Source organism: Anabrus simplex, chromosome 1 (genome assembly GCF_040414725.1).
Source record: "Anabrus simplex isolate iqAnaSimp1 chromosome 1, ASM4041472v1, whole genome shotgun sequence".
Lineage (NCBI taxonomy): Eukaryota > Metazoa > Arthropoda > Insecta > Orthoptera > Tettigoniidae > Anabrus > Anabrus simplex.
In genome coordinates, this window is record NC_090265.1 from 211592854 (window position 1) to 211614034 (window position 21181).

General features: G+C 40.8%; 1 protein-coding gene across 1 annotated transcript in view; it reads left to right on the top strand.

Annotated features, from left to right (window-relative positions):
* Nucleotides 1-2107: 2107 nt before the first annotated feature.
* Nucleotides 2108-21181, top strand: part of LOC136864027 (uncharacterized) — a 160296-nt gene continuing 141222 nt past the window's right edge. The window contains exon 1 of the mRNA XM_067140542.2: nucleotides 2108-2212. The gene's annotated coding sequence lies outside the window, so the exon portion shown is untranslated. The remainder of the gene's footprint in view (nucleotides 2213-21181) is intronic.

Below are 21181 nucleotides of genomic sequence, written 5' to 3' on the forward strand. Positions count from 1 at the left end.
GTAAGAGAGTTGAATGAAAACAAATATGACCATAGCATTAGTAAATTGATGTACCAATGTTTCTTTTCGCTCAGGAAAATAAAGGAGATAATAGGTCTAATTAATCAGCATTATTATTATTTCGATGTGATTTTAATTATTTTAATTACCTCCTTTCCAATATTCCCGTTTCGTCTACTATTTTGCATTAACGCATCGGGATAGTGTAGTGACGTAAGATGGCGGTGGCCGCACACTTTCCACTTCGGAATCCTCCTGCTCATTAATTAATATATTTAATGCAGCCAAATAGCCATAACAGAGAATATAGGTTACATTGATGGGTTACATATTTGCATAATCACGTATAGACATTGTTCTTCTTGTACAGAATTCAATGTGGTACTGTTCACACGTTTTTCCACATAGTTTGCACTCACAGTCTATACTTGGGTCATGGAAGTGTTTTGATTTGCAGAGTAGGTGATGGAAACCATGAACTGCTAATCTTGTAATGACATGTCTTAATTCAAAATTAGCTTTTGTCCACGAGCGATCTATCATTGCCCCTGTGCCATAGAAGTCTGGTTGGACTTCTTCTCTCTTCTCAGTCAGATTTGCTAGCAGTTTCTTTGATGCACCGGTGTTCGGTAGTGGCATACTTGTCCTGAGATCTTCTATGAGAAATGATTCCCTTGCGAGGAGATATACAAGTCTAGATCGTGTTGTTTTTGATACACCTATCACCTTCTTTATATAGTTCGCTTTCACCTTTTCCAAGGTTGATAAGTTCCTCGTTGTTAAATGTGTCCAGATAATTTCAATGCCATAAGTCATTATTGGAAGAATTTTTACTCTGAATAGCAACATTGCTGTCTCCAGACTAAGTGATCTAATGTCTTTTATTTCATGCATTGCCATCATTGCTTGAGTTGCCTTTTCTGTGACATGTTTTGTGAAACAATATGCGCTCGATTGCAGGGTGATGCCTAAATATTTGAAGTCTGATACTATCTTTAATTTTTTATCCCGAATGAAGGTCTCTGCTGAGGCGGGTACTCTCCCTCCTTTCCTGAACACCATGGTGTCTGTTTTTGAGATGTTTATGAACAGCTTGTTTTCGGAGCACCAGTTTTGGACGTCATTTACAGTTTCCTGTAATTTTGTTATGTCTCTTGAGCCAATTACAATATCATCGGCATACGCACAAGAAAATACTCCCTCCTTTTGGGTAATTCTTAGGATATCTGCGGTTGCAACTATAAACAGCAAAGGACTCAGTGGGTCACCCTGTAGGACCCCGTTTGATTGAGCTATTGGATCTGATAGAGTGAGGTTATCCGAAACTCGTACTTCGTTCCATTGTAGTATTGATGTGATGAGATAGGTCCATATGTTGTTCGTGCCTAGCATCTCCTTAAGCTTGTCTATCACTAGCTTCCTGTTTATCAGGTCAAAAGCTTTAGTAAAATCTATGAAGATGGTGTAATATTTTCCGTTGTCTTCTAAGGCATCCCAGATTTGGTTTAACAGGAGTTCAATAGCGTTTAGGGTAGATCGTCCCTTCCTAAAACCAAATTGGTTCTCTGGCAGATGCTCATTTATTTCCTCATTTATTTTTCCTGTTATAATTTTGGTGAATATTTTGAAGGGGCAGTTTTCCAGTGCTATGCCTCTGTACTTATTGGGATCTCTTGGGTCTCCTTTGCCTTTATATAGAACTTTTACAATTGACTTTCTCCACTGGTCGGGAATGGAAGCAGTTTCTATACATTTGTTATATAATTTTGTCCATATAGGGGCTAGCAGGTGTGCAGTGTCTTTTACGTATTCATTATAGATCCCGTCCGGACCTGCGGCTTTCTTGTTTTTGGTGCTGCTCATTGCCAGTCTAAATCTATTTGTTTATGTATCGCCCTCTAGGTTTGTGGGTAGTCCAAGTCCAAAGGTCTATTTGGTGTTCCGTAGTTACCTTCACTTGTTGCGTCGTCTTATGTTCAGCGTTGCTAGGCGACAAAGAAAAGTACATGTTCCTGAGCTTGAGACGTGATTAGGTGGGTTGGGCAGCACAGAATGGGAAATTTGTAAATAAAACTTGCTCTGTTTTTACTTAGAAATGTTACTACAAGTTATTATTCGAATGCATTTGAGTGTTTGGATAGAATTTATAAACTTTCTATTAGAACGTCTTGTGGAGGCGTGATCATTTTAGCTTCCGTAGTTACTTCATCAGGTAAGACAGATACTGATAGTTTCCTTAACACTTTTAGCACCACGTGACCCACAGATGGCCACACTGCTTTGTTACCGTGTGACTCACCGGCATGTTAATCTACTTTAGCGCCAGGCTGGCCATCACTGTTCACGGTTCGCATGTATTCTGTTTTTACCAGTGGGCTCTGCTGTCTCTGTGTTCAGAAGTACTGGGATTGGGTTGGGCCATCAGGAGGGTTATGTAAAAAAAATAAAGAATCCTCTTATTTATGATGTCAAAATTAACCGTATATTCCAACATCTTTATGCAATTTCCTTATTACCATTCAAAGAAAACACATTAACCCTTCTTTAGTCGCGCAAAAATTATTACGTTACTTGTCGCGCACGGATGTAACCTCCGGGGCTAAAAATGTGCGTAATTTTCGTCCTTTGAGATATTTTGGCATGTTCGTTTGCAGTATTCTTAGGTATAATTAAAAGAAACCCTTTTAAGTATTAGTAGGTTATTCTTGCACAGTTTGTTTGATGTAAAATCAGAATACTGTAGACCTTAACTGTGACGAGTGGTCTTATGATATTACCTACGACAATCACATCATATGAAATATTTTCCTAAAATACGTTTAGCAGAACAGAACAACAAAGCCATCGACCTAGAAAATAAAAAATATGCACTAAAATATAAGGTTTTTGCTTATTTGCACACGGAGGAAACGTCCAGGTGATGTCACTTGTCACAACAATAATCCCACACTCGCTCACAGGATGCACGATCGCGCTGAAATGCTGACAGGACGAGTCCAAATGAACAAGGAGAAAGGTATAGGGGTGGGGAGACCAACAGTTCAACTGAGAAGTTCAGTACCGTGCAAAATGTAATCGGCCCGGAGGAAATCTCCATGAGCGACTAAAGGAAGGTTAATAATACATGATACTGATTACAGTACATTAAAACTGATACTTAGAATTACAGATCTTATCACTCTAATACCACTCATTCTAATGCCACATATATTTTGTGTAGTAAGCATAATATAGAATTTTTGGCAAGCAGTTTCAGAAATTTGATTAATGCAATTACTCTCAGTTACGGTACTAGGAATTACAAGTAGCAAGTTTGTTTTTTGCAAGCTGTATGTTTGCTATGGAAACACTTCAGTCACATGGGCAAATTGCAAGCTTCACAGTATGTAGGTCTATTCACTTTCTTGGTGTGGGTTTGAGCATAACTGCTCTCTTTTTCCCTAGTCAAGTTTTTGTAGCAAAGGGAACACTGCTTTCTTGAAACTCTTTTCTATCCCTCCATTTCCTTCAGAACATGACCTCGTTTTAGTGCTGGGAGAAGGGGGCTTGTTACTAGTTGCTCTATCTGTATCTTGCCCTTCATAATGTCATCCTTGAAGACAGTTATATTCATTTCCTTGGTATTTACCATATTGTAGAGGTGAAGAGCATTTATAATTGTTGTTCATGTTAGCAGACGGAAAAAAATATCTCTTGTATCACGTTACTGTTCTGCATAAATATGCAGAATATGCACCCATCTGTTCAAAATAGTCAATGAAAGTTTTACCCTTGTTGTAGTCTTTAGTCATTTCAGGTTTTCTTGTTTCTCGTCCTCTGGCCATGATTTTAACCATCGAATCATTGTGTTTCGAACTTGGCATCAGAACGTCCCGCTTGTCTTTCCCTTTGAGAATCGTGGTCTTATTTTAATTTTCTTGTGCTTTTATTTCTCCTCTTCGAAACATGAGTTTCACAACTTCTGGATTAACTTTTCTATTGCTTTCAATGTGCCATCTAAATGTGTCCCACGACCTACTAGGGCACTTGCAAGTGATACACTGGTGTACCAATTATCTGTATACAAAGTCCTTCCAGAATCCTAGAGTCCATTCATTAATTCCATCACAACTTTCTCTGAAACTAACACTCTGTTAGATCTTTCCCTGCGGTATACACCTTTATAGCCCACGTGTAACCTCCATTTACACATAGTTTGAAAAGTTTGATCCCATGTTTATGTGTCTTGTTGGGGATAGACTGTTGAAAATATATTCACCCATGGAAAGGAATGTTGCTCTCATCAATACAGGCCTCCTCTTCAGGAATGTATGACTCCTTGAATTTAGTTTCCAATACTTTGATGAATTGTGGTATTTTGTATAGTCTAGTTATCTTCTGCATTTCTTTCCTCAAAATTGTTTGCAATATGGAGAATGGTGCAAATAATCTCAGATCTATTGCAGCTCATACTTTTGGACATTTAGTTATTGTACAAAATACTTCTAGACCAATAATCACGTATGTTTGGCATTTGTACTAGCCCATCCATAAAATAATCCCCATGAACATTTTCATTTTGTTTACATCGGTAGGTGTCCAGATGATAATTCTTGACCTTGGCTTATCTGCATACCTGTTTGTTTCACTAACAAGTAGAGATGTGCTGCCCTCATCAATAAAATGCAGGTAGAAGTCCACTGGTGTTTTACCACAAAGTTCCACATGTGACTTCAGGATGTACACCAATATAGTGTGCATCAAATGGAAAAGAAATTCTATTACCTGTGACAGATTTCCAGTTCGTCGAAAAAGCTGTCTGAAATGGAGCATTATTGACAATGTTCTCTTCCTCGGAATCAGAGTTGCATGTTTCCAGAGATGTCTCCGACGAAAGTTGTGAGGCGACTTCTTCAACATAATCTTCATCTCCATCAGAACCATCAGAAAAGTCATAATTTGAGTTGTCATCTGACATCTCCAAATAAAATAAATTTCATTTTTCTTTCAGGACATCCGTAACTTGTAAAGGTACATAAATCTGCTAACAATATGCACACAGCAGTAACAGTACAACAATGTGCAAGTTTTGGTAATTGTAGGCTGTACCACTTCACCAAAAAAGCAATGGCCACTAGTGAAATAATGGTTCACAATTTGTAGTTACTTTCCATGCCGGAAAGGTGCCAAAGTCGTAAACGATGAAAATATGAGACAGTAATGCCAACTTTTGTGGTGTACTGACACCTCACAAAGGCAGTTAAAACCAATACATGGCGTGATCACCCGTGGTCGTTTCTAAAATTATGACAATACAAATAAAACTTTAAAAATTTATCACAATCCCGAAAAGCAAAAAAGGAAGCAGAGTACTAGAACAAGATTTTACAGATGATGATAATAATAATAAAAATAATAATAATCGTATAGCCTCAGCTACCGTGTGCAGACATTTCAATTTGACGCCATCTGGCTGTCTGCTCGTCAATTTCGACGTTCCGTTTTACTCTAGGCCCCCACTAGATGGCAGACCGAGTACACCGAAACTCTCTTGGGCGTCTATGGCTGAGATTTAATGAATTTTGTCGGGTAAACACCAAATGTGTCACCAGAGATCTTTTACATGCCGACATCGTACGACATGGAGTGTCGAATGGACTTTTTTCCGCCCTTCAAAAATCCGACTACCTCTGCCGGGTTTGAACCCGCTATCTTGGGATCCGGAGGCCGACACTCTACCGCTGATGCTTGTTGTTTAAAGGAGCCTAGCATCTAGGTCATTGGCCTCGATTTTACAGAGTTGGTTCCACGCAGTAACCTTTGATTTTCATGGCGGCGCTAGATGTGTTAATTGGCAGTAATTTACCTGACAGATGTAGGGACCTATTTTATTTACATACTGTAATACAGTTGCATTCACTATGAAATGCTATGAAAGATATAGATCATAAGTGGATAAGTTCTAATTTTTACATGGTAACTCTAGTTATACTAATATTTTTAGAGGCCTCTCCTGTGTAATTGTAATTTATAGGTAGTCTATAGTGCACCCAATTAAGAATATTTAATAACAAGTAAGACAGTTTTAATTGTATGGAACCAAGCGAGTTGACCAAACAGTTAGAGGCGCACAGCTGTGAGCTTGCATTTGGGAGATAGTGGGTTTGAACCCTGTTGTTGGCAGCCCTGAAGATGGTTTTCCGTGGTTTCCCATTGTCACACCAGGCAAATGCTGGGTCTGTACCTTAATTAAGGCCACGGCCTCTTCCTTCCAACTCCTAGCCGTTTCCTATCCCAGCGTTGCCATAAGACTTATATGTGTCGGTGCAATGTGAAGCCAATTGTAAAAAAATAAAGAAAAGTATGGAGTGAAGTGAACTGTGCTTGTTCATTGGGTTCAGAATTTTTATATCTGTTATTTATTATGTTATGAAGAAGTTGCGAGTTAATCTATGTTTAAGGTCACAAAATCTATAGTGAAATTCCTGTTAAGTTCAGTAATTCAGAACTGTAAGTAGATTACTATAGCATTTGTCTCCATAGGGTAACGTTAGCTCTGTTAGCTGCCATCCTCAGAGGCTGGGTTCGATTCCCATACTGCTAGAGATTTAAGAATAGGAGTGGTGGTATAGATAGATAGATAGATAAGGAATGGGTGAGCCTACACGTAAGTCTATGAAGACCCTTTATGTTGCTTAAATGGGTTTGCCTAGTCCAGCCCTAGTGCTTCTATAAAGGATACCAGTGTCCGGATGTTGGCATTCCTGATGTCTTCCAGGTTCACAAAGTGTGAGCCAAGATATCAATGTCTAGTGCTTGCAAGAGCCTCGCACTGACACAACACATGCACGGAGGTCTCTTCCTCGCTACCGCATCTTCTACACATCAGATCTTGACTGATTTTCATGATGTGTAGGTGTCTCTGTAAGGTATTGTGGCCTGTCACTAGTCCAACTACCATTCGTATACTGGTCCTATTCAAATTTATTAGGACCTTTTTATACCTTTGGCTGGGTCCTGCGATAAGTTTACATGCCTGCCTTGCTGTGATTAACCTCTTCCAAATGTCTAAGCGAGACTGGTTTGTCCACTAGGATATTACCAGTTTCACACTTCGGAGTGATACTCCCAGGAAGAGCCCTGGTCCTATGATAGGACCTTTTGAGCCTTGTTTCGCTAGTTTGTCAGCTTCTTTGTTTCCACTGATTCCTGTGTGCCCAGGAACCCATTACAGGGTAACTGAGCTAAGTTCACACAGCTTATCTTACATCCTTTGGCACTCCCATACCAGTTTGGATGTTATGCTAACTGCACATAGTGCTTTTAACACTGCCTGGCTGTTGCTGCAAATGGTGATGCATCTTCTGCGCCTAGGCATGTTCCATACATGTACAGCACCGGCCAGTATTGCATATACTTCGGCCTGGAAAACAGTAGCATATTTACCCATGGGAAGGGAGAGCCTTGTCTTAGGCCCCCAGACCCTGGCACCCATGCCCGTCTCTGTCCATGAGCCATTTTTGTACCATGTACAGCTCACAGGCCTAAGACGGGCCCCAGCATCCGTGGCCCAGTCCTCTCTTGTGGGTGTCACCACTGTGAACTTATAGTTCAGATTAAAACTGGGCTTCATCAGGTCCCCGATCATCATTGTCGTAGGCCAGGTCTGGTGAAGCCTTATAAGAATAGAAGCATGACCTCTATTCGGATTCTTGAAAGACCATCCTCCGAGTTACCAGAGGCGGTAAGCACTCATTCTCTCCATCTCCTTCATATATAAATGTAAGGGGGGAAGGAATAGGATGACCTCCATTGCACATAATTGTGTAGTATCTAGTGCCCCTGTTATTTCTAGACACGCAAGCCTTTGGACACTGTTTTGCTTGGTGGTCACAGTTTTACTCTCAGAACCTGGCCACCAGACTAAAGATGCGTAGGTGATCATGGGCCGTACAATAGAAATATAAAGCCATTGGACCACCCTAGGTCCTAGGCCCCAAGTCTTACCGATGGCCCTGCAACAGGCAAACATAATCTTGCGAGCCTTATCCATCTTATGGTCTATATGTTTTTTCCAACTCAGTCTTGCCTCGAGGATTACCCCTAGGTACTTAACTGAGATTGTCTTAACTAATTTTTTCCTAAATAGGAGTGGCTCTGACAGTCTGTCTAGCCTCCTTCTCCTGGTAAACACTACGAGCTCCATCTTGTCGGGATTGACCGACAAGTCCATATCATGGCACCATCTTTCCACCCTGTGTAGGGAGCTCTGTACGAGCTCCGAAACCGTACTGGGGAAATTTCCTACCACCATCAGGCTAATGTCATCTGCATAGCCTTGGGCATAAATTCCCCCAAACCGAGCTCGATAGCTGCAGTCGCTTAAGTGCGGCCAGTATCCAGTAATCGGGAGATAGTGGGTTCGAGCCCCACTGTCGGCAGCCCTGAAGATGGCTTTCCGTGGTTTCCCATTTTCACACAAGGCAAATGCCGGGGCTGTACTTTAATTAAGGCCATGGCCGCTTCCTTCCAATTCCTAGGCCTTTCCTATCTCATCGTCGCTGTAAGACATATCTGTGTCGGTGCGACGTAAAGCACCAAAAAAAAAAAAAAAAAAAAAACCTCCAACATTTAACCTGGTAAGTAGTTCATCCACTACCAGGCACCATAATGTTGGTAAAAATACTCCTGAGTGGTGGTATGTGGTTAATATGGTACATACAGCTCGCCTCCATGTCCCCCAAAAGAGCTGCACTACCTCAGGGCAAGGACATAAGTTTACTTTTGTTTACTTTTGGTTATATGGTAACTGCATTAGCTTTGCTTCAGCTATATACGAAGGGCGTACTGTATTATTTTACATTTTATTTTTTTCTAACCAAGTGAAGTACATTACACATCGGTTGTTACGTTCACCTTCTCAACATAATCTCCTTGTAACTATATGCACTTTTACCATCAATGAGTCAGTCTCTCCAGACCTTCCTGAAACCATTCTTTCGGAGTGCTGCATACCCGTTCCTTGACAGCCGTGGCCAGTTCTGCAAAATCCGCAAAACGGCGACCACGCAGAGGTTTCTTCATGTTCCCGAACCGGTAATCACTTGGTGCCAAGTTGGGAGAGTGTGGTGGGTGTGGGAGCACCGTGAATCCCATTTGATCAATGGCAGCAGTGGTCTCTCGGCTAGTGTGGGGCCGGGCATTGTCATATTGCAGAAGCACACCTTCAGCCCATTTTCCTGGCCGCTTAGTTTGAATAGCATGACGTAAGCACTTAAGGGTTGCCACATATGCTGCACTGTTAATCGTGGCCCCAAATTCCAGTCAGTCAATGAGGATGATGCTCTTTGTGGCCCAGAACATTGTCGCCATTTGCTCGCCAACTGATGACACTGTTCGACATTTCTTTGGCGGTGGATTGCCCCTGTGCTTCCATTGCATCGATTGTTGTTTCGTTTGTAGCTCATGGAGCCATGTCTCATCACCAGTCACAAGCCTAACTATGAAGTCGGCTGGATCTTGATCATGGCGTTGCAAAAGTTCTCTGCACACGTCCACACGCCTCTGCTTTTTGTCTGCAGACAAGAGTTTAGGCACCCACGTAGATGACACCTTCCCCAACTGTAAGTGGCCGTGCACGATCCGTTGCAGGGTGTTTCGGCTAATTCCCGTAGCTGCCTCCATTTCCGTAAATGTGATGCATTTGTTTCCTTGGATGGCCTGTTCGACCCGGGCAATGTTGGCTGGTATTGACACTGTCACATTCCTTCTAGAACTGGTTCCCTTGTCCACCGATGTGTGCCCTATTTTCCAACCTTCCACCCTGTTGTAAACTGTTTTCCGTGACGGCACATGTTCTCTACAGACTGCCACCAAGCGCCGATGAATTTCTGCAGTGGTCACGCCTTCCATGGGAACCAAGTTATATAGCGCTGTCTCTGATGGTTGCTTTATATGTTGTCTGCTCCTACGCTGACGTTGTTATGAAATGGCTATGACGATTGCATTCGTTGGCCCCTGTGTTTGTGCTGCTACCAAACGGTGGAACAAGACACTAGTTACATGTCACCACCTTTAAAAGTGAAATGTGAACCATACCCGGACATACAAAAAATAATGTGTAAAACAATATAGTACGCCCCTTGTATTTAATATTAGGTGTCTACCTTTCCAGTCTTTAATTTGCCAGCATCTATGAATTAATTTCTTAGCTCCATAATCTTCTAATTGCAATTAAACACCAAGTTTGACCATCATTTCCCAGATTCATCTCTGGTTCTCTTAACCTCCATCATCATCATCATCATCATCATCATCATCATCATCATCATCATCAAAGTCATCATCATAATCATTCTCTAATTCCAGTTTCTCAGTTGTGGTATAAATGATGCTGATGCTTGTTGTTTTAAGGGGCCTAACATCAAAGTTGTGGTATAAAAAAGTTACAATTCATGTTAAGCAAGTACGGTTGTGGTATAAAAGTAAAATACCAATATAAATGGTCCGTTATTGGACATTATAAATTTTCCAGCTAACTCATTCTTGGTTGCCAGCGTTTCGCCCTCGTGTGCTAGGGTGGGCTCATCAGTTGGTACCTAGCACACCTACCAATACGCTGGCTAGTGCATACCATGGAGACCACTGCGTAGGCTAACTGGAGCCACCGGCACTGCCAGTGCACTAAGAGACTTTGTCTCATTATCAAAAATTGATGCCTGCTTGGTCATCAGATGATATAGATGTTGATTCCCATAGGGAATCTGAAATATTTGTCCTGAATGAGTAAATTTATAATACCAATATAAATGGTCCGTTATTGGACATTATAAATTAATTTATTAATTATTAATTAATTTTTGGCTGGCCATCTTTAGCCTTAATGTAATACATCTAATAACTAAACAAATGTACAAACACACAATTGACATAAAAACAAATGTACAAATATTAAAATCTGGGATGAACTATGTGTAAAATTTGAAAAATAAATAAATTAGGCTCTAGATTCTTAGCATCTGGAATATGCTCATCATCCAGACTCTTTCTTGCATTAATATTCATAGAATTGTTAGTTCCATCACTGCTAATCATTACAGTTTCAATTGCAAAGCAGGAACTGGTAAATATTGATTTTGTAGTCCAATCATCAATCACCAGATCTACTTGAGTGGTGTGCACAGTATGCAAGCCACTAGACGCCCCTGTAAATGACCACCAGCTAACGCAGAACTGCTAGATCATTTTTCCACATCAACCAACGTAAATGAAATGAAATGTTCCTGTAGTCATCATTATCATCATCAATGTCCCACTTCCGTCAACCGAGTGTGGTTAACAAGCTCCTCCACTCCTTTCTGTTCTTCCACTTTTCCTGCTCCATTACTTTTGCCACATCCAATCCAGCTTCTCTAATGTCCTTCCAAATCTGATCCATCTACCTTCTTCTCGGTCTTCCAACTGGTTCTCTTTCCCTTAACTTCTCTTTTTAATTCCCTTCTTGCTACCCGTTCTTTCCTATTCTTTTCTTTTTACGTGTCCGAACCATCTCAGTCTTGCTTTCTGTACGTTCTGTACTAACAGTTCTATATTTAGCTTTTCTCTGATTTTAATATTTTGAATTCTATCTCTTCTTGACTTTTTAACCGATGTTCTTAAAAATTTCGTTTCTACTGCTTGGATCTTACTATCTTGTCTCTTATTAGTTACCAGCGTTTCTAGTTTGTATGTTACAATTGGTATGAAATACTGTTTATATAATGTTAATTTCGTTCTCTTGGGTACTTTGTCATCCCATAAAAGCTCTCTGACTTGATGATAAAATGTTGTACCTTTACTTAATCTGTTATTAATTTCAGGGTTGATTTCATTACTTCCATTAATAATGCTACCCAGATATGTAAACTGTTCTACATTCTCTAACCGTTCTCCGTCAATGTTCACTTGGCTTCTCTTTTTCTCTTTTCCACAGTGCATGACTACAGTTTTCTTTTTACTAATTACCATTCCAAACTCCTTCAGATTTTCATTCCAAATGTCCAGTCTCCTTTGTACTTCCTTATCTCCCTTTCCCCAAATCACCACATCATCTGCAAATACAAAGCATTCACTTCATCACTACTGATACTCTGTTTTACACGTTTTATGATTTCATCCATCAATATAATAAACAATAATGGTGACAGTGCATTTCCTTGCTTGAGACCTTTTTTTTTTTTGTATAAAATGTTTCAGAGTCACCACTCCCCACTTGTACACTGATTTTACTCTCATGATACAACATTTTTATCTTATTAATTAATGATTTTGGTACATTCCTTTTCAGTAGGCATTCCCATACATGTTTTCTCTTAACTGTATCGTAAGCTTTTTCCAATAAAAAAATATGAATAAGATTTCCTTGTTCCTTTCCAGATGTTTTTCCATTATCGTTCGCACTGTAAATATCAAGTCTATTGTTGATCTATTTGGTCTAAAGCCGTATTGTTCTTCCTCTAACTGTGTTTCTATTATATCCCTCAGTCTTTTATCTATGACTTTCTCCATTATTTTTAGCCCGTGTGATAATAGGGTTATACCTCTATAATTTTCACACTTCTTCCTATTTTTTTTTTTTTTTTTGCACAGTGGTACAATGCTTCCTTGTTGCCCAATCGTCAGGTATCCTTTTATCCTTCCAAATGGCATTGAGGGCTCTGTATAGCCATTGTAGTCCAATGTTTCCTGCTGCCTTAATCATATCAGCATTGAGTTCGTCTTTTCCACTTTCTTTACCTTTGGTCATTGCTTTCACTGCCCTTTCAAGTTCCAACTATATTATCGGGTTCTCTTTTTTTTATCCATCTATTATTTCCATTTTCTTATATCCTTCTTCCTACGAGCAGTCATCCTCATTATAAAGTTTTTCAAAATACTTTGCCATCACCTTCTGAGGACCCTTTTCGTCATGTACTGTAGATCCATCTTCCCTCTCTAATGCTTGATTTATTCTTTTCGATTTTATTACTCTGTATAATAGTTTCTGATTTCCTTGACTATCTTGCTCAATTTTTTTCATAAACTCTCCCCAACATTTCACCTTTTCTTCTTTGATACTCCTCTTTACTTGTAGTTTCAATCTTTTGTATTCCACATGTAACCTTTCTATCTTCCATATGTCTTCAAACAATGGCAAAAGCATCTCAGCTGTCAACTCGTCGTCTACATTCAACACCTCTGTCACAATATTATCCACGCCATGTGCTTTGCCTGCCTTGCAGCTTTTCAGTGACTTTATGATCTCGCTCTTCGTCGGCAGGTTGATATTCACTCTCAATTCTGGAACCTCTTGATAGTCTTCCTCTCCTTGATCCTCATGTACCATGACTTTGTTTAGCACTTCTCTGAAATGCTTTTTCTATCTTCTCAATTGTTCTTCACTATTCGTAAGCTTCTTACCTTCCTTGGATTTTGGATTTTATTGGCCTGCGCTGATTGAATTTCTTTTGAGACAGCTGTTTTGTAATGTTGTAGAGCTGCCTCATGCACCGACTCTGCTAGGCTATTTAACTTACCTGATTCCTTCTATCATTTCTTGCTGCTTTCTTTACTTATCGGTTCAGTTCACTGAACTGATCTATCAAGCTTCTTTTGTTTGTTTCATCTTTGCAATGATTTAGCTTTGTTTTGATATCTCTTCTCTCTTCTATCTTCTTCCAGGTATTTTCTGATATCCATATCTTTCCCCTGTTTTGCTTGAATCCAAATATCTCCTCACTTGTATTCAGGAAAGCTGGTTTTATCCTTTCCTATTTTCCATTTACTCTTGTTTCATTTGGGGCTCCACCTGCATTATCTAGATCAGGGATGGCGAAGCTATGCCACGCGTGTCACTAGGTGACACGCGAACACGATTTCGGTGGCACGCCACATGAACATAATAATATTTTATATATACGTCTTGTACTACAGACAATGCATATCTTACAGTGTTTCACGTGTAAGAAATAAATATCGAAAATCTAAATCCTAGTTCCATTCGGACGTGCAATATGGCAACACGGCTACACTGATAGGTCTGAAAGTCAAGTGAGATAGTGTCGTTTTCTGGTGGTTTTGTATACGGATATCGCAAACACATTTTTGGTGCTGAAAAGAACAGAAACTTAACAAAGTGGTGACCGTATATTTCAAGAACTCTGGCCAAGAGAATTCAGCCTGTTAAAGAGATTTGTTGCCTGTGTTCGAAAATAATAATTGTATCCCCCACATTTAATGTAAAGCGCAATTTCGAGACTGGTCATTCAAATGTTTGTTGCATTTCAAATGAATAAAGAAGAGAGTTCGTTTCACAAAATATCGAACATTACACAAAACAAACTAGTTCTTTTGTATCATCTTTACGGCCAAGGAATAATATCAGTGCGGCTGTTTCTATCTGTCTCACTGCATAGTACAGCATGCATGGGAAACCGATTTCTGATGGTGAGTTGTTGAAAGGAAGTTTCTTATTGACGTCCGACACATTATTTGAAAACTTCCCTAACAAACAACTAATAATTAACAGAAATGAAGGAATGCCAGCCAGTTGAACTGCTGTCAAGGATAGAATAATAAACATGAGTGAAGAAGTTTCGGAGCAGTTGAAAGCTAATTTGGTTAACTCCCACATGTATGCAGTATATTTTGATGAAATCATGAATGTGACCTTACAAACAAGGATAGCCATTTTTTTAGATATCCTCATGGAAATGTGATGAGGGAGAAATTAGTTTAATTGTGAGCGTACAAACTACAACCTGGAATGGAGAAAGTGAAGTCCATTCGCAATATTAGTAATTTTGATTTTTATATCTAATAATATTTTTTTAACAATTTGTTTTATGTCACACCAACACAAATACATCTTGTGGCGACGATGGGACAGGCTTACGAGTGGGAAGGAAACCGCCGTGGCCATAATCGAGGTACAACCCCACGGAACATGCAATCAAATGTATTTACAAGATATATGTATAATAAATAAATAAATGAATCAGTGAATGAATGAATAAATAAATAAATAAATAACATATTATGAAACATAATCGGGAATTTATAAAGGAAGTCGCCGGGGGGGTTTGTAGGTTGTAGACATCCCTTAGTGGAAAACAACAAGTGGCACAGTCAACAGATGAGAATAATAAACCAGACTTAAAATGGCACACTAGTTGGAAAAGGTTCGCCATCCCTGATCTAGATCAAGTGAACTGTACCTATTCTTCAGCTTGATTACAAAATCATTTTTAATGTCAGCATCTTTCAATTTTTTGACGTAGAATTTTCTCTTTCCACTTCGTTTATTTCTTTGGTTTACTGCAGCAAACTTCAGTTTAACTTCACCTATTCCTGTGGGTGTTTCTTACCTGTTCCCCTATCGGGCGCATCCCAGGTGGTGGATAGGGGTTGTCTGGAGGGTCTGAGGGAAATAAAATACCCCCTCGCGGACCAAAAACAGGTATTGCCAGAAAAAGCTTTGAGGCGTTGTGATTGTTACTAGCTCAAGTCAAGGCTTGGAAGTGGAGGCCTCACCTACATATGCTAGAGAGGCATCCATGGTTCCTCGACATGGGTGATACGGTGGTTCAGGTGAAGTGGGGCTGGTGATTGAGGTGAAGGCTCACTGCGGGGTGCTGGAACTAACACATCACTTTGCTCTACGTAGCCTGGACGAGCCGCAGGTTGGGAAAGGAGTGATCCAAACCTAGGGGAAAAGTCATGGCTGTGAACTCAGTCGTGATAATGCCAAGTGGAGACCATGTGAGTAGGCCTACTGAAGGGGCAAAAAACATGGCTAGGTTCGGGCCAGGGGCGGACCGCTGGATCGACGACTGAGGGGGGAGGTTACTGCTTTGGAGAGCGTGAGTTGCAGGAGACAATGTCTGGCTGTATGCCTCACCACGGATGGTGAGAACGATGCTCAGGACCCTAGAAGGCGCAAAAACCCTATGATTGATTGAAATATGGATGCTTATAAAGAACTAATTTCAAAAACTTCGACATCAAGGGAAGCCAAGCTCCAGTAGAGCAGATCCGGGAGCAAGTCGGTTGGTCGGTCGGTCCCATATAAATCAGGCGGGGTTACTGGAGAAACCAGATGGGTCGTTTACTCAGGCAGGGAAGGGCACACTGGAGATGCTAATGGCGTGTCACTTCCCTGAGTCTGAGGAGATGACAGAAGAAGAAACGGTTGGAACAGAGACCGGAGCTCGAAGAGCAGACTGGAACTGTGCCAACAGAATAATAAAACACAAACCATGTAAAATTGGCAATCGACGCGTTTCACCCTGTAAAGATTCCGGGGCCAGATGAGATACTTCCGATACTCCTACAGGAAGGACGGGAGATATTTTTCAATGCCCTGACGGACCTCTTCAGAGCTAGTCTAGCTTTAGGGTACATGCTGAATTCATTGTTTATAGTATATTTATATACTCGTCTGTAGTATATTTACCTAAACCTGGAAGGGAAAACTATGCCCAAGCCAAAGCATACAGACCATTATGTTTAACCTCCTTCATGCTGAAAGCAGTGGAGAAAATTCTGGATAAATATATCAGAAGAACGGTGCAACTGAACTCAACGTTACATGAAAATCAGTTTGCATATAGACCTGGCAGATCCACTGAAGTAGCACTCCACCAGTTGGTTTGTAAACTAGAGGAAAGCCTAGAATATAAAGAAATTGCACTGGGGGCATTTCTAGATATAGAAGGAGCCTTCAGCAATACAACCTATTAGTCTGTGATCAAAGTATTGGGAAAGAGCAAAGTGAGTAAAACCGTTGTCAAATGGGTTAAATCCATGCTAGACGGGTGGAAGATAATAGCAACCCTTTTTGAAGAAACACTGACGGTTAGGGCCACCCAAGGCTGTACTCAGGGAGGAGTTCCTTCGCCTCTGCTGTGGAACCTCGTGGTGAATAAAATCATAGCTATGCTCAATGAACAGGGTTTTTATACACAAGGATATGCAGATGACCTTGTGGTTGTGGTATGAAATAAGGTTATGAGTGTTATCCAGGACGTCATGCAAAGATCACTCAACCTCGTGGAGAACTGGTATTGGGAAGAACAACTATTAGTCAACCCGAACAAGATAACTCTGGTCCCTTTTACAAGAAGATCATTGAAGCTCTTTGGGCAATATATATAGATGGAAGAACAGGCACTGCACCTAGGTGTAGTGCTAGATAATAATCTAACCTGGAATCCACATATAGAAAGGAACATAACATGGGTCAAGAACTTGCTGTATGCATTGGGAAGACATGGGGCCTAAGACCAGCAGTGGTAATGTGGATATACACAATGATCATTAGACCGTTGATAGCCTATGCTGCAATCATCTGATGGCAGAAAGTAAGTCAAGGAAAAGTCGGCAGTAGATTGGATAGCCTACAGAGAATGGAATGCATAGTCATAACTGGGGCTATGAGAACTACACCGAAAGAAGCCTTGAATACTTTGCTAGACCTTCCATCACTATGCAATTTCATAAAAGGACAGGCTAGAAAGAGTTCATATAGATTGGCACAATCAGAGTGCTAGAATGCACAAAGACCCAATCTAGGACACTGTAAAATTACAGAGTAATAACGGAGGAAGTTCTACACATTCCTTTTGATCATATGATACCAAAGTACAACTTTGAAAAACCGTTTGAGACCCAGATGTATGTTCAGTCCGTCAGCGATTCCGCTGGTGGGATCCTGAAGAGCTCTGCCATCAGTTGTCATAGATGACCTAGGCATCACTGAAGAGGCGTACTAGGGAAATGAGGAGTGAGGTAGTTTCCCGTTGCTTTCCTCACCGAGCCAGAGTTGCTATTACCTTTCAGTCTGCCAAGCCCACTGAAATGCATGCACCAACTGACCCTATGAGCAACATTTTCACACCATTCATAGCAGGGACTGGCTGCATAAGGATTGGCATTACTAGCATCGATCATACCTCAGTCACTTTCATATTGTCAAAGCCAAGGATAAGACAGAGACAGATCTATGAAAGTAACAAAATTGCTCTAGCCTATACCAGAAGACATAGTGCACTGTAAACACTAGGTCCTGCCAGCAAAGGCATTTGAGACCCAGATAATAAAATAAAAAGACTGGGATATCAACAAATGGAATACTGGAAAAGAAAATATAGTGTGGTGGACTGATGGCTCAAAGACTGTGGATGGTAGGAGGAAGGATCAACGGGGGAAGACCTGAGAGATGAATCCAGATTAGCCTGGGCAGACACACTACAGTCTTTCAAGCTGAAATGATAATTATCACAACATGTCTTGAAGAAAATCTGAAAATGAACTATAGGAATAAGATTTTCATATTTACGGACAGCCAAGCGGCCATTAAGGCACTAGAGGCAGCCCGGATAATATCCAGAATTGTCTGGTATTGCCACTCACTTCTCCTGAAGCTCTCAAAGTACAACATTATCAAAATAATATGCATACCAGGGCATGCAGGTATAGAAGGAAATGAAAAGGCAGAAGAACTGGCCAGGAAAGGGGCAGAAACACATTTTGTAGGCCCAGAACCTGTATGCGGGATTTCCTATGGACGAGCCTGATACTACATAGGAAAATGGGTACAAAAGAAACAAATGGAAAGCTGGAAAAATACTCCAGGTTGGAGGCTTGCAAAGGAACTGATAAAAGGACCAAACAAGAAGCATACTAAAGAACTGTTGAAACTCAGCAGAGAAAGATGGGTAGTAGGACTGTTGATAGGACACTGCCATCTGAAAAAACATCTACATAGAATTGGAGTAATAAGAGACAACATATGTAGGAAATGCAATGAGAGGAATCAGCTGAACACATACTTTTCGAATGTGAGGCGCTGGGTAGAATCAGATTCTCCACTCTAGGACTACCAGGTGAAGAGAGAGAAAAAATCCAAGAAGACCCAATAAGAACAACCTGCAGCTTTGTGAAGAGAGCAGGTGTATCTAGGTGGGAATGAAGGAAAAACATGGTAGCAAAAGATCTTAGAGGTTGACGCTAATTAGGAACTAATATTTAGAGGCCCCATGAATAAAAGAAGAAGAAGAATAACTTCAGCTATTACTAGGTGATGGTCGCTTCCACAATCTGCGCCTCTTTTGTTCCGAGTGTCTCGGAGGGATTGTCTCCACGTCTGGCAGATTGCAAAGTGATCAATTTGATTTTGTGTTTTCCCATCTTGCGAAACCCATGTTACTTTGTGGCATGTCCTATGAGGAAAAATTGTCCAACAATCACCAAATGGTTGTCTGTTGTGTCTGTTAGGTCATCAGCCCAGAGGCTGGTTGGATCCTCAAATAGCACCACCAAAGGCTATGCAGTTATAGAAAAACTACAAAAACCAATGGCAGAGCCCAAATGAGGCGTACTAGGCAAGATGAGGAGTGAGGTAGTTTGCCATTGCTTTCCTCACTGGACCAGAAGGTGCTACTGCAGCACAACTGATCCTATGAGCAACACCTTTTATAACACTCAGTCATTAGCCTTGCTCCAAATGTCATTACTCAGCACCACCTATACCCCAGCAGCTTCCATATTGTCACAGCCATGGATGAGACTGGGACTTCGGTGGACACTACACTTTGCTCTGGCCTGTGCCAAGAGATGGATACAAAAATACTGTATCCATCAAGAAATGGCAACAGGCGGTACCAAATAGCTATTTAGGCAGAATTCAACAAAGTGCTCTACATTGTTTTTCTGGACTCCCACTCCGTGTTTCCTTAGAACTCTTTCCACCCTGTCATTTTTATTCCCAATCTTGGCATTCAAATCACCCATTAGCATTATGATCTCTTTCTTCTTAATCTTTGTCAGGACTCTTTCAAGCTCTCCATAAAAATGGTCCTTCTCTTCTGGCTCTGCTGTTTCTGTTGGTGCATAGCACTGTATCAGATGAATATTTCTAACTCTTGTCTTGAACCATGCTGTAATGATGCGGTCTGGAATGGGGTTCCAGTCAAGGAGGCATTTTCATACTTCTCGTGTCAGGAAAATATGACAATGTTTTGCCTCTCTCAACTGATGCTCTCCAAATCCATTCCATCGTGTTTCATTCAGTCCAAGCACCATCATCTTATAGCAATCCATTTCCCTTGAAATCTGCTCCAACTTTCCTGCTTCGTACATTGTTTGCACATTCCAGAAACCAATTCGAGTCCGAGTTTTCATTCTAAAAGTTCTCATTGAGATATCCGTCTGGTTTACTTTTGTATGTGTTTCTGTAATACAGTAGAGTCTCGCTCATCCGACCTTCGCTTATCCGACATTCCGTGTTATCCGACACTGTTAGACTTAATTGCAACTTTTGATGGAGACTAAATTCAGGCACACCAGCTGTGGAGGGTGCGACCATGGGACAAGCACTGGCCTGAACGCTGGCGGTAGAGACTGGGTTTTTCTCAAGGACAGGTGCAGTGAGTCTTCAGTCATTGTAGTATTGGTTGGGTGCGCATGTTATAGTTTTGATATCCTCTGTGAGTATGGCGAGTAAATGGAAGAAAGTGACTGTTTCTATGGAACACATATTGAGTGCATTAAAGAGACTGGACAAAGGGGAAATTCTTCAAACAGTGGCTTCAGGTTATGGTGTTAGACGTGTTACAGTGGGAGACTGGAAAATACAGAGGGAAGAAATTAAAAAGTTGTGCTCCACCAGAGCAGAGAAAAACAATGAAAAAATGTCAGTACGAAAAAGTAAGTGAAACAATATTTCTTTGGTATCTCAACACCGGGAAAAAGGCCTGCCAATATCTGGCACCATTCTGCAGGAAAAGGCTGTGTATTTCGAGAAGGAGTTTAATGAAGGGGACCCTAATTTTGCTGCCAGTGCTTGGTGGCGTGATCGGTGGCAAGAACGGTATGGTATTAGGTAGATTAATATCTGTGGAGAAAAGTTTCTTTTCGTAAGACATCTGGAATGTTTTCGTTTAATACTGCATGTACTGTACAATTGAATTGGTAATTCAATAAGTAGAGCACCGTAAAACATGCCATTATTTTAGCCTTCCTGTTTGCTTCAGTTCATTTTCAAAGTTATTCTGTATTATCCGACATTTTCGGTGATCCGACGTACTCCAGGTCCCGTTTACGTCGGATAATCGAGACTCTACTGTACTTGATTCTCGGGTGTGCAAGTTATTAGCCCACAGCACCCAAAGCCCAGTGGAGGGGC